This window comes from Sphaerodactylus townsendi, linkage group LG09, assembly GCF_021028975.2.
Source record: "Sphaerodactylus townsendi isolate TG3544 linkage group LG09, MPM_Stown_v2.3, whole genome shotgun sequence".
NCBI classification, from domain to species: domain Eukaryota; kingdom Metazoa; phylum Chordata; class Lepidosauria; order Squamata; family Sphaerodactylidae; genus Sphaerodactylus; species Sphaerodactylus townsendi.
Genome location: NC_059433.1, coordinates 22519105 through 22532579, shown reverse-complemented (window position 1 = coordinate 22532579; position 13475 = coordinate 22519105). Strand labels below are relative to the sequence as shown.

Here is a 13475-nt window from a genome sequence, read left to right as displayed (position 1 = left end):
CCTGTTGGGCTGTTTTAAAAACATGTTTTAGAAATATGGTAAAGTTCCTTGTTTAAGGAAAGTATCCTTCTTTTGATTTCTAGAAACAAAATTAAGTATTTGAAAGTATTAAGTATTTGACAGGCAGTCAATTAGAGGAGAAGTAGTTTCTGTTGGCAGTAGGCGATAGGACTTGCTATAATGAGTTTAAATTATGGACAGAAAGATACCAGGGGTAGAAACTTAGAAAGATACCAGCTGAAAATTAGGAACTTTTTTTTACAGTAAGAGTTTTTTACACTAACAGAGAAATTATTAATGCCCCGCCCCCGGAATGCCCAGCCACGCCCCCGTCGTGCCCCACCCAGCCCCACTGGCGTGACGCCACTGTTTGAATCCCACCACCATGGGAACCTGTTACTAAAATTTTTGGATCCCACCACTGTCTCTAATCCATGTACCATATGTTCCTTCAGTTTCTTCAGGTTTCTGGTGGTGTTTCCTTTGCACACAGGGACAGAAACCATTGCAGCAGCATGTTGAGCTATAACTTGATTTGTAGCTATGGCTGTCCTTGTGCCTTAGATAGGGGTGTGTGTGTGCGTGAGAGAGAGAGAGAGAATGAAGAGAGAGAGAGGGTGGTTGTGGAAGGGTCTTGGTTGTTATTTGTTTCACAGTGTATAGCCCATACTTTTGAAAATTAAAACTAACGATCAAAAGTCCACCACCAACTAATATGACCCAAATGCTCAGCTGGCCACAGAGGTTTGCACTATGTCTGCAGAACCAGGCTGAGACATATCTTACTGGATGGTGGTTCCCCAGAGAAGGGGCTACTTCAGGGAAGACCCTGCTCTCTGTTGCAACCATTCCCAGATCTTGTATTGTTGGATTTTAAGCCAAGTTTTTGCAGCCAGTCATAAAAAATAAGTATGAAGTTCTCCAGAGATGTTTCCCAAACAAGAACTCCGGAGATACCAAACCAACTGGTATGGTGACAATCCTGTGCAGAATTACTATCAGAATGCAATATGAGTGTGTAGATGTACTCCCTTACTGTGAATGTTATGGCCATTTAATTTGTTGCATCCAATGTTTTTAGCAGTAAACTGTTCCATTGGAGAATGTAAAGTATATCAGCTTGGTGGGTGGGGCCTGAGGTTCTCCAGAGACTACATAGATGAATAAGGCTTTGGGCCCTTTTCTCCTAAGTTTCTACCCCTGTTTCCCACACTTAAAAGATAGTCTTAAGCAGGGTTGCACAATTTTTAAGCCCACTGATATTCTACAGACTCTCCTGATTCTGCTTGTTATGGAGAAATATATAACTCTTTGTCACGACTCACAACAAAAGATTGTACAGTTACCTAAAGAGCCATTAGGACAATCAAGCCCCCAACAATTATTTCACTCGCACTATTTCACTTACATTCAGGATTGTATGAACGCTCAAGATTTTGCTATAGGACAGTTGTTATATAAGCTCCAAGAGCAGTGGTCGTCTTAAACCTAAAAACATCACAGTGGACATAATTGCTAAGCACAAACTTAGATCTGATCTATCAGTTTGCATAAGGGCATCAGTACGCGTGTCTCTATGAATTTAGGCCTGTGTCAGAGCATTTGTTCAGAGCTGACATGATGAACCCCAGCCAAGGACAAACATCTCTATTGACATCAGCATACATATACTGTATGATGTGTTTTGGGGACAGAATGTGATACTCTATGAAAATCTGAAAAGCCAGCCACTTCTTGAGCTCTCCGTCTTGCATAAATGCAACACCCACATAGCATAGCTCTGAGAATCAATTTTGCAGCAATGGCAAGAAAGCATATAGGAGTTAACTATATTTATTTAATCCCATTACTGTCTTTTTCTTTCTTGCCACAAAAAATGGCAGCTTGGCAGTCACAGAAGGAACAGCTTATGTAAAAGAATAGAAAGGGTCCGCAGAGAAGATGAACTGAGTTTAAGGCTGATTTTATTCCTGCCAACTGAATTGTATAGAATCTGATTGACTTTCTTGACTACCTTTTATGATCATACGTTTCATTGTTGTTTTATTAATGTTTGGCACCTCTTTGCTGGAAAAGTAGTATATGAAAAAATACATAAAAATGAAAGGCATGAAGTGCAGTGTTCAAGAGATAATACATTACAATGTTTTTTACTTTTCCCTGCCCTTGGAATAATTTGAAGGGTGAAATTAGAATTCCTCCTTGAAACACTGAATCTTGTTCTGAATATGTGCAGCAATTTCTATATTGATATCTCTGACTTCAGGGGAGATTTTGTGCGGCGTAATGGTTAAGAGTAGCAGATTCTAATGTGGAGAATTAGGTTTATTTCCCTGCTGCTCCACACGAGGCCTGCTGGGTGATGTTGGGCAAGTCACAGTTCCTTCAGAACTCTCTCAGCCCCACCCACCTCACAAGGTGCCTGTTGTGGGGACAGGAAGGGAAGGAGTTCGTAAGCTGCTTTGAGATTCCTTAAAGGTAGAGAAAAGCAGAGTATAAAAACCAACTCTTCTTCTTTCCTGGGCACATTAAAATGTGTTTGTTTACTTTATTTATACTAGGCTGACCAGACATCCCGCTTTTGGCGGGACAGTCCCACCTTAAAACAATTTGTCCCGCGTCCTGTGGGTTTGTTCAAGTGTCCCAATTTTTTGAAGGCTGCTGCACTGCCTTCTGGGGCTCAAGGTAGTGCGGCAGCCTCCCACGCGCGCGGCCGCAGGAGCACGGCCTTCTGGGGCGCTCCTGTCACAGGGCGGGAAACGGGAGCACCCCAGAAGGCAGTGCGCTCCTGCGGCTGCGTATGTGCGTCCCAGTTTACGCGCGCATCCCGGTTAATTTATACCCAACTTTCTCCTCAATGGGAACCCAAAGCTGCTTACATCTTCTCCTCTCTTTCATTTATCTTCACAACACTATAAGGAAGGTTAGGCTGAGGGGGTAGAAGAAGAAGAGTTTGGATTTATATCCCCCCTTTCTCTCCTGTAGGAAACTCAAAGGGGCTTACAATCTCCTTTCCCTTCCCCCTTCACAACAAACACCCTGTGAGGTGGGGTTGAGACATCTCCAAAAAGCTGTGACTAGCTCAAGGTCACCCAGCTGGCGTGTGTTGGAATGCACAGGCTAATCTAGTTCCCCAGATAAGCTCCACAGCTCAAGTGGCAGAGTGGGGAATCAAACATGGTTCTCCAGATCAGAGTGCACCTGCTCTTAACCACTACACCACTGCTGCTCCCAAACCAGCCCGAAGTTACCCAACAAGTTTCCATGGCAGAGTGGGGATTTGAACCTAAGTTTCCCAGATTGTAGCCTGAAACTCTAACAGCTGCTGTTCACTGGGCTTGGGCTTGAGATGGGGCTTGCAATGGAGATTCAGTTGTCCTAATGTGCATGCCAGCATTCATTCTACTGTCCTCACATTCAAAAGAGACATTGCATTGCACAGTATGTCATATCTTCCCCCTTGATTTGGGAAGGGTTGTGGAGTTCCATGTGGTATTCGAACAGGAAACAAACTGAAAAAGCAAAGTTTCCAGATTCCCATGACATGTCTAATGTATTTGTTCATCTGCCTCCAATTTGGTAATGGTCCTGTAATTCGTACTCCTTACTCATGTGGATTAAGTACTACATTAGTACAATTGTTCCTTTAAGCATCTGTGGTTATCTCAGATTTGCAACTGCTGTTTCAATACGCTGACTGACAATGATTAGCGTTCTGATCTTCCCCATTCAGTGTCATCACATCAGCAGCCTAACTCACGGATTAGGGTTCTCACGTAGGTCAGGGTACTCTGTTGTGTTGCAAGTTCCCTTCTTTTTGTTGCTTTTTGGAAGAAATAAAGAAGAAGAAGAAGAAGAGTTTGGATTTATATCCCCCTTTCTCTCCTGTAGGAGACTCAAAGGGGCTGACAATCTCCTTGCCCTTCCCCCCCTCACAACAAACACCCTGTGAGGTGGGTGGGGCTGAGAGAGCTCCGAGAAGCTGTGACTAGCCCCAGGTCACCCAGCTGGCGTGTGTGGGAGTGCACAGGCTGAATTGCCCAGGTAAGCCAACACAGCTCAAGAGGCATAGCTGGGAATCAAACCTGGTTCCTCCAGATCAGAGTGCACCTGCTCTTAGCCACTATGCCACTGCGCCACTATTAAAGGAAATAGTAATAATAAAACTGATTAATATATACATATGTATATAAAATAAATGGAAATCAAAGCAGCCTAAGATTCAAATTGACTTTACAAAACTCAGAAAGGAACAGCAAGATGGTTAGGCGTGGTTACTCAACAGTAGAGATGATTCCTTGTTAGTGCTTTCTCTCTCTACTCTTTACCAACAGTTTGGTCCAGCTACTCCCCTCTGCTAATCAATTTTCCAATGGTTCCTGGAGAAGTGGAACCTCCCATTAGTGACATCATAACTCAGGCTCCTTCTGTTCCTGTCGTATGTTTGAAGCCTATTGGGACCCATGGTGCCACGTAGGGGTTAAAGATGCATTCGAGGTCAGGAAGTAATGAAAACCACTGGAGGATGCCATAATGATACAAAGTACTACCGTGTTTCCCTGAATATAAGACAGTGTCTTATATTAATTTTTGCTCCCAAAGATGTGCTATGTCTTATTTTCAGGGGATGTCTTATTTTTCTGTGTTCTGTTCGTCGGGCATGCTTCCAAACAAAAACTTTGCTATGTCTTACTTTCGGGGGATGCCTTATATTTTGCACTTCAGCAAAACCTCTACTATGTCTTATTTTTTGGGGATGTCTTATATTCGGGGAAACAGGGTACCTACAACCCCAGTGTCTTGTCTATCAACCCAATAGTTTCTAACCACATTCATTTTCCTAACTTCCTTGCTGGTGTACAATACTGATTTTTTGGGGTGGGTGGGTGGAGGCAGATATGTTTTATGTGCAGATTTTAAAACAATGCTTGTTGCAAAAAAAGGAAGGTGTAAAGGGTGGGACATCAAAATGAAGCCTTTATATAGTAGTAACAGTTTGAAATAAATGCTTTTAATTTTATTCATGGATGGCATTTTACAATTCAGAGCAGGGAGACAGTAGGTAATATTGAATAAAAGGAATACAGATGAAAGCAGGTTGAGATTTAGACTGACTTTTAAAAAAATCACTGTGTATGTTTAGAAAATGAATAGATCTCAGTCCCTTTCCATGCAAGTCTATTTTCTGCCAGCAAAGGGAATTTTTAATCCGCACAACCCACCAAATCACTGAGAGTACAGTACATTTATTCATTAAAGTAATCAATCAGTGGAAATAGGATTTTCTCTGTATATATATTAAATGGCAGAAATGATGAGTTCATAAAAATGTCAAGAAATTTTCATCTGTGTTATCTCTTTCTTAGGTCAGCTGTCTTCAAATAGATGATCTCATTCCTTCTTTTGTCTTTCTCATGGAAAATAGAATATCTAAAGTACTACACTTGTGAAAATTAAGCAGGAATGAAAGGAATTGTCAAACATAGCAAGAATCATGATAAGCTGATCTTTGGAATGAAAAGATTGACTTTTGTAGTTGCCCATACTGGAAATGAATCTCTAAAAGTAGCAGCCACTGTCATGGGACACAATCCAACGAAAGTTAAACATTATGAGATCTCATTGATTTCCAGGGTAGAAAGTGACACAGGTACTTAATTCTTCCATTAATGAAAATGTGTTTTAAAATTAGATAAGGTTTTAGATGGACTGCAGTTATGTTCTTTCCAAACTGACAAGATTTGGAGGTGGTTTTATTTGTATTTTTTTGGGTGAATCTGCTAAAAAAAATTACAGTGTAATTGTAAAGTCATCTGTAATTGGTGTAAGGCTGAACACACTCAAACGAAGTCAACTTTATCAAAAAGAAACAAACTTTATTGATCTGTGTCGCCCTAGCTGCAGGGTGCTGGAACTGAGGGTTCATGCCCTCGGTTCCAGTATTTGTAGTCCGTTTGAATGGTAGCTGCGATCCCCTATTGGTCCGTTTTCCCACCGGAGCTCCCGGCAGGAACTGGTGCATTCTGGGAGTTGTAGTTCTGGGTCCTGACAATTGGCTTATGAGAGCAATTGGCTTATGAGAGCAACTAAATGCATGTGTATGCAGATGCACTGCTGCAGGTATGTCATTTCAAAATTTATTAAAGAACATTTTAAAAAAATAATTCCAGGAATTCTGGAATTATGGATGTGTGTATGCATAGGAAGCTTGCGTGGATGTGTAGCGCTGGGATGATGAAGAACAACTGAAATAAAATCAAAAGTTGGGGAGGGGGGAAATGGTCTGACTTGCATGCACTCTTGTGCCCCATGAGCAAAACCAAGCAAATCAGAGCAGCATCTGACACACTGTTAGCATCAAATAAACAAATGTTAAATTGCTCTTTCAATAGCAACATGATTCAACGTCTCTTATAAGGAGATCCTGATCACACAGGTGTCATTGGGAACTTTGCTGTTTAAATGTAATGAAAGAACAACCAAGCATCATGGGTGTGCTCCACATCCCCTTACAGGAAGTGTGCTTTAAAAAAATTCTAGCGAAGTATTCCAACATGCACCGTAGAATGTATACTTCCTGCCTTTTAGTTAGCTGACAAACTCTTCTTATTTGCAGGTTCATTAGTAACTCTTCCGCCATCTCTAGACATTTTGACGTTTAGATTTTGTGTGTTTTGCTGTCACTAACCACCCAGGTTAACTTCATTTAAGGCTTGTTAACATTGCCCTCTCTGGGAATTTCACCTTGCTTGTAAAGTACTCAATAAAGGGCCCTCACACAATAATCTTACACAATAAAGAAGCTTACTTTGGAGTTCCTGAGGTACGAAACATTTGATTAAGGATAATTAGCAAATTTGAGATGCTGGCTGCTTCCTGAAGCAGTGATGTTGTGATTTTTATACCTAGTACCATACATCCTCAGCCAAACAAGCAACGGTAGCATTCTGAAGACAACCACTTTCTTCACGTGGTGTTAACAACACTCAGGTGATTCCTGGGTTTCCAGAAATATTCAACATACTACTTCTCTCTCTTCTTCCTTTTCCTCTTACTAGTACAACTACTGCTGAGTACTCATCCTTCCCTTCCTTCATGGAGCTCAGAGGAGTTTTATATTATTATCTCCATTTTATCCTTATATTTATCATTTTATGCTTCTTCTTGGGCTGTATTCCCCTTGAAGGAGTTAGCAATGACATTTTCTTTGCCAAACAGCACGATTTTGGGCATTTTCAGGGGTAAGGTTGACAGCACGTGTAACCCCCATGCTCAGAATGGGTTGACCCAGAAAGGGGTGGAGACTCAAAGCAGCACGAGGCTGCAGACCTCATGTAGTTGGAGGAGACAAGGCTACCAGACTCGGACCTTGGTTGTATAAGCCCTTAACACCTTGTTAAGGGTTTCTTTTGTGGTTGTAATGGTTGAGAGTTCTCCTGGAAACCTTCATCATGTTGAATCCTGTTCATCAAGCCCTTGGAGTCTCCAGCAGCCAACCCACTTGCAAAGAAGAATTGGACTTGGCAGTATCAGTAGACTGTAAATATAAGGACTTGAAAATGCAACCTGAACAGGACCTTGAAGTGTGATGTTAAATGTTGATGTTTGATGTTATGTGTTAAGAAAGTAAACCATTTTGTTTTTTAAAATTGTTGTTGCAAACTCATTCCAGGTTCTGCCCCACAGAACCCACAAGCTGAGGTTACACACGCACGCCATCAGCAATGCTGTCCATCCACCATTTCTTTGGTCTTCCACTTGGGTGGTGGCCTTGAATGTGTATAATTGGTCAAGGTCACTCAGCAAGCTTCCATGGAAGAATGGTGAGTTGAACCTGCATCTCCCGGATCCTCGTTCAAGACTGTAACCATTACACAATACCTAGAGAATAGGTGAAGCACCTACAAGTTGCTTCAGCAGACCATTTTAGGAGAATGTAGCTTCAGAATGGCTGTCAAAACAGAACCTCTCCCCATTTATCACAACCAGGCATTGCTTATGGAATCTTTCTTTTGCATCACATAAGAGGACCTTGGCATGTGTTTTACTGAACTCTGATACACGAGAGCCCAGGAAAATGGTAGTGTCTCCTAGGATGGATGGGATTTCTGTTGCCTGTTAATAAAAATTGCTATTTCAGTAATGTAACCAGATCCCAGAGAAACAGAAATAGCTTCTGCCAAAGGAATTTGCTATGTTGCATCCAGTTAATTTTGCTGCTCTCCCAATATTTGTTTGTTTGTGTACTTATTTCCTGACGATCACCAAAGTCCTTGAGTGGGGTACAATCATAAAACCATAAAACAATCTTCAAAACCATCATAAACCTACTTTAAAAACTGTCCCCACTCCCTACCCAGTGGTGGACATAACATAACACAATCCACTGTGAAAAAGGCAAACTCTATGCTGGGGATAATTAGGAAAGGAGTTGATAATAAAACTGCAAGGATTGTCATGCCCTTATATAAAGCCGGGGTGCAACCGCACTTGGAGTACTGTGTTCAGTTCTGGTCGCCACATCTCAAAAAAGGATATCGAAGAGATAGAAAAAGTGCCGAGAAGGGCAACGAGGATGATTGAAGGATTGGAGCACCTTCCTTAGGAGGAGAGGCTGCAGCGTTTGGGACTCTTTAGTTTGGAGAGGAGACGGCTGAGGGGGGATATGATTGAAGTCTATAAAATTATACATGGGATAGAAAATGTTGACAGAGAGAAATTTTTCTCTCTTTCTCACAATACTAGAACCAGGGGGCATACATTGAAAATGCTGGGGGGAAGAATTAGGACTAATAAAAGGAAACACTTCTTCACGCAACCTGTGATTGGTGTTTGGAATATGCTGCCACAGGAGGTGGTGATGGCCACTAACCTGGATAGCTTTAAAAGGGGCTTGGACAGATTTATGGAGGAGAAGTCAATCTATGGCTACCAATCTTGATCCTCCTTGATTTGAGATTGCAAATGCCTTAGCAGACCAGGTGCTCAGGAGCAGCAGCAGCAGAACGCCATTGCTTTCACATCCTGCATGTGAGCTCCCAAAGGCACCTGGTGGGCCACTGCGAGTAGCAGAGTGCTGGACTAGATGGACTCTGGTCTGATCCAGCAGGCTAGTTCTTATGTTCTTATGTGGACTTGGTTCCTCCCCCCTTTGGATGGGACTGTTACCCTGATGAATGAAAGCAATTTTTTCTCGAAGTTCAGTTGAAGTTAACTTTCTTTTTGTCTATCCATCAGTCCATTTTGCTCTCTCTTTCCTTTTTATGATTTCTTTTCCTTCCAGGGGCTCTGGGAGGTATATATAAGAGTTTACTTCTGCTAAAGAAGAGGATTACCTCAGAATTCACAATGAAACTTCATCTGATGAATATGTGGAAGAAGTTATTGTTTGAAAGCTAACTTTGTACAAGATTTTGTTTTGCTTTGAGGGCGATGTCTGCAAAGCTATGGCAACACGATTAGCGAAGCTGTAATATGTGCGTGCTCGTGTTGCTGTAGCTTCGCAGACATCCCCCCCAAAATTAAAAAAGGAAAAACTACACATGCGCAGGAATGCTAAGCTAAACAAACTTTACTTATCTACTTTTTACAGTGAAATAGCAAACAGATGAGCTGCAAGCAGAGGAAATCTCTGTGGGGAATCTCTTTGGAAATGGACTACCTCCTCAAGGGTCATTGCTTCAGGGGTCAGGATCCCAAACTGGAATCTGGGAGACCCAGGTATGAATCCCCGCTCTGCCATGGAAGATCATTGGGTAATCCACCTCAAAGGTTGTTGTGATGATAAAATGGAGGAGAGCAGGCTCATTTCGCACATGCAGAATAATGCACTTTCAAACTGCTTTCAGTGCTCTTTGAAGCTGTGTGGAATAGCAAAATCCATTTGCAAACAGTTGTGAAAGTGGTTTGAAAACGCATTATTTTGCGTGTGCGGAAGGGGCCGGAGAATGGGGTAAGGTAGTTTGAGTCCCCACTGAGGACGTTGCCTACTCAAGCAGACTTTATACTTGGCAAGCCATGTTTGATTTTGCTTTGTCGATTCTAGCTGAGGCCTCTTCCGCACATGCAGAATAATACACTTTCAATCCACTTTCACAATTGTTTGCAAGTGGATTGTGCTATTCTGCACAGTAAAATCCAGCTGCAAAGTGCATTGAAAGTGCATTATTCTGCATGTGCGGAAGAGGCCTTAGTGATGCATAGAGAATCTTCATGAAAATGAAAACCATACCATCTAGAATCAAGTATTCTGTATCTCAAAACAATGGAGAAAAAAATGTGTTTTTTTCAATTATTGAGCAAAGAACTACACTGTTATTTCTCCTGTTTCATTGTCAGTATTTTTATTTCCAATGCAATGATTTGGACAGGCATCCTTAACCAGTGCAGCATCCGTTCATCTGGGGAAACCCCCCCCCAAATGTGGTGGTGGGAGGGAAACTCAGCTAGTCGGAGGCACATCACAGTGCGTGAAATGGAACTGGCTTCAGGCTACATCTAGAAAGAAAAATGTCTGTTCTACATATAGCACTGGGTAGGTGGGATTTGCCATTAAACGATTTTGTTTGACATAACAACAACCTTTGGATTTTCTCCAGTTATTCAGATGATGCAAATACAGAACTAGTAAGACTCAAACAGTTTCTAAATGATTTTTTTTTAAAATCCCACAATCATGCTTGTTGTACTGTGAAATTAAATACTGTAGAGCAGGACTTGGCAGAGAGAGGATTTATGGATATGTAAGAGTCAGATGTTGCAAAACTGGTATTAGAATGGAAGTTACAGTCCTTGTATGCTACTCTTGGCATAGAGTTTCAACATCAGTTTACCCTGAGGGTGTCTAAAGAGTATGACTTCTGTTGTTTATTCTCAGTGCTCCCAACTGGAAAAAAACCAGCCTTCGGTTCCATGGAAAGTTGAAGACCAAGCAAGGTGGGAGATCTATGAATGGACCTCCTGCAACTTCTAACATTTTAAACAGCAAGCGTGTGAGGCCAAGCATCAGGTTGGGGCCTCAGTACAGGAGAAAGAAAGAGTTACCTCCCATTGCAAACAGTTTTGAAATACGAATCACTTTCTCCTCCCTACCTCAGATTGTTGTTTGCTCTGGAAAAACAAGTAAAAAAGTGTATGTTTCTCTCTATGGAGGAAATGACCACCCAGGGTAAGAAAGGTTGTTCAGATCATGAAAACAATGAAGGGGAAAGTTGAGCTGTTGTTCCTGCAGCCATGGTTCAGTCACATCCAAATCAGGTCTTTGTGTGGTTCCACTGACATGAAATGGCTCCAAAGAGCCACTATATTCCCCATTAGAGTAACTTACATGTCTTGATCCTTACACCTTAATTTCCCCAGTTGAGTAAACAGTGGCTCTCCAGGGCCATTACACAGTGGGAAAATGGTGTGGAGGGGAAGTCTGAAATCCCTTCTCCCCATGCTCTGGACTTCTGATTCAAATTGGGTCCCTGTGAAGGACAGATTGCACTAAAGTATGTATCTTAATTTTTTTAAAGGCAGCTATCCCACCAATGCATGCGGGGGAGGACCAGACTGATAGTTAATAGCAGTGTGCAAGATTCTACCATGGACGTAGAACCAACTTGACTGCTCTTAAATTCTGACATGTGACATCACTTTACGGGAGTTATGCTTCATGCAGTTTCTTCTGCTTCTTCTGCCCAGTCTTCAAATTGAACAGGTGTTCCCTTGTAATGAAAAGTCTTAGTCCTATAATATATGAAGCAATTACAGGCCCCTTCTGCACACGCAAAATAATGTGTTTTCAAACCACTTTCAGAACTGTTTGCAAGTGGATTTTGCTATTCCACACAGCTTCAAAGAGCACTGAAAGCAGTTTGAAAGTGCATTATTCTGCATGTGTGGAATGAGCCACAGTTACCTTCTAGTTCAAGTAGAGTGCTCTCCCAAAGTTGGGGTGGGGAAGGACTTGATATGGGATTGTGAATGTGAACTGGCTGGTCTTAGCATCTGCCCTAAATAAATACATAATAAAGAAAGCAATTAATAGAAGAAACACTCAAGGGATCTTGTTGAAAGAACACATTTGTAGGATGGTACTACAATTTCAGCAAGCTAGTGGCAACAAATGTTCATGTTAAGATCTGGGAGCAGAAGGGCGAATCATGGAAAAGTCTGATCTGGAAAAGAGGCCAAGGGGACAAGAAGTTCAGCCTCCTTTCATCAGGACTGGATTGTGTGTGGATGAAAATGGCTCTTTTCAACTTTTCTCCTTCCTTCTTGCCTTGTCTGAAAAAGTCAGGGGATCATGTAATAAGAAGACCAATTTCAATGCACTTTCTCCCCCAGACTTATTTTCATGCAAGGAGGAAGTGCATCTGATTTTAGCTGTGACCATTGTACTCTTAGGAGATGATGCTTGAACTTAGATATGAACTTTTCAGCAAGCATTTGTGACCATTGGAAATGCTCCAGTTTTATTATTTGGGGCTTTAGTTGCTGGCTCTCTGTTTAGCCAGCTGAGGTCACTGTGGGACCATCTCTCAGCAAAATGTCCTCCTGTTTTCTTTATAGAACAGCAAGCACCTTGCTGGTGAAGGAAAGAGCAACTGCTGCAACATAATCTTTACCTCAGTTTATAAAAGCTGGGACTAACTGACGGTTGTAATTTTGATGGAGCTTTACCTGTAGGCAACACAGCAATCAAACTCATGCTGTTAAGGGAAGGCTGATTGAGTTAATGAATACAATATAATTGTTCGGCACTACAAACCAAGAACCGAATTTGCATGTGCATGTGTTGGGTGGGGAGGGGAATCAGCTGTCTGAGTTGGGAGAATAGCAGGGAATTTTTTTTTGCAAGTGAATTAAATTAGGCATTCCCCCCCATCTCCATCTTCTCTACATATTTAAATCCTCTGTCCCACAGATGTGTTCCTAGGTTCAATTCAGTCAAACAATCCAGACATTTTAAACCCAAACCGAGAGAGCCAAACTTCATGAGGTAATCCCTTTACATTTAACATTCTGTCCCACCCATGGGTTTGTGATGTAATCAGCTTGCCCTTGTGGAAAACACAGGTTTGCTGACTTTGGGTTGGGAAATTCCTGCAGATGTGGGGGGTGAAGGGAGGGGAGGGTTTGCGAAGACGAGGGAACCTCAGTGAGGTACAAAGCCATACAGTCCACCCTCCAAAGCAGCCGTTTTCTCAATGATACAAAGAATTGATCTCTGCTGAAGACTACAGATCTCCAGTTTTAATTCCAGGAGAAAATAATAAAGAAATTGGATATGCTCAAAGAAAGCCTATTAATAGGAAAAGAACAGGGGTCAAAATTAGTATCTCCTTGTCAATGTCGTAAGGAAGCAGAGGAGACTTCACCTGTTCCTCTTGCTAGAGATTGAGTAATATAGAATGCCCCAAAGGACCTTTGTCAACAATTCTCTGCTCAACTTGTGACTTGCAAGGCCTCATCTAAGCAAGCGCAGCCCC

At 41.9% G+C, this 13475-nt stretch overlaps 1 long non-coding RNA gene across 1 annotated transcript; it reads left to right on the top strand.

Moving 5' to 3' along the window:
* The first annotated feature begins 7687 nt into the window (after positions 1-7687).
* On the top strand, positions 7688-12648 carry LOC125439301. Its single transcript, XR_007245519.1, has 3 exons — positions 7688-7823; positions 9593-9720; positions 10877-12648. It is a non-coding gene; the product is annotated as an uncharacterized LOC125439301 (long non-coding RNA).
* Positions 12649-13475: the final 827 nt, after the last annotated feature.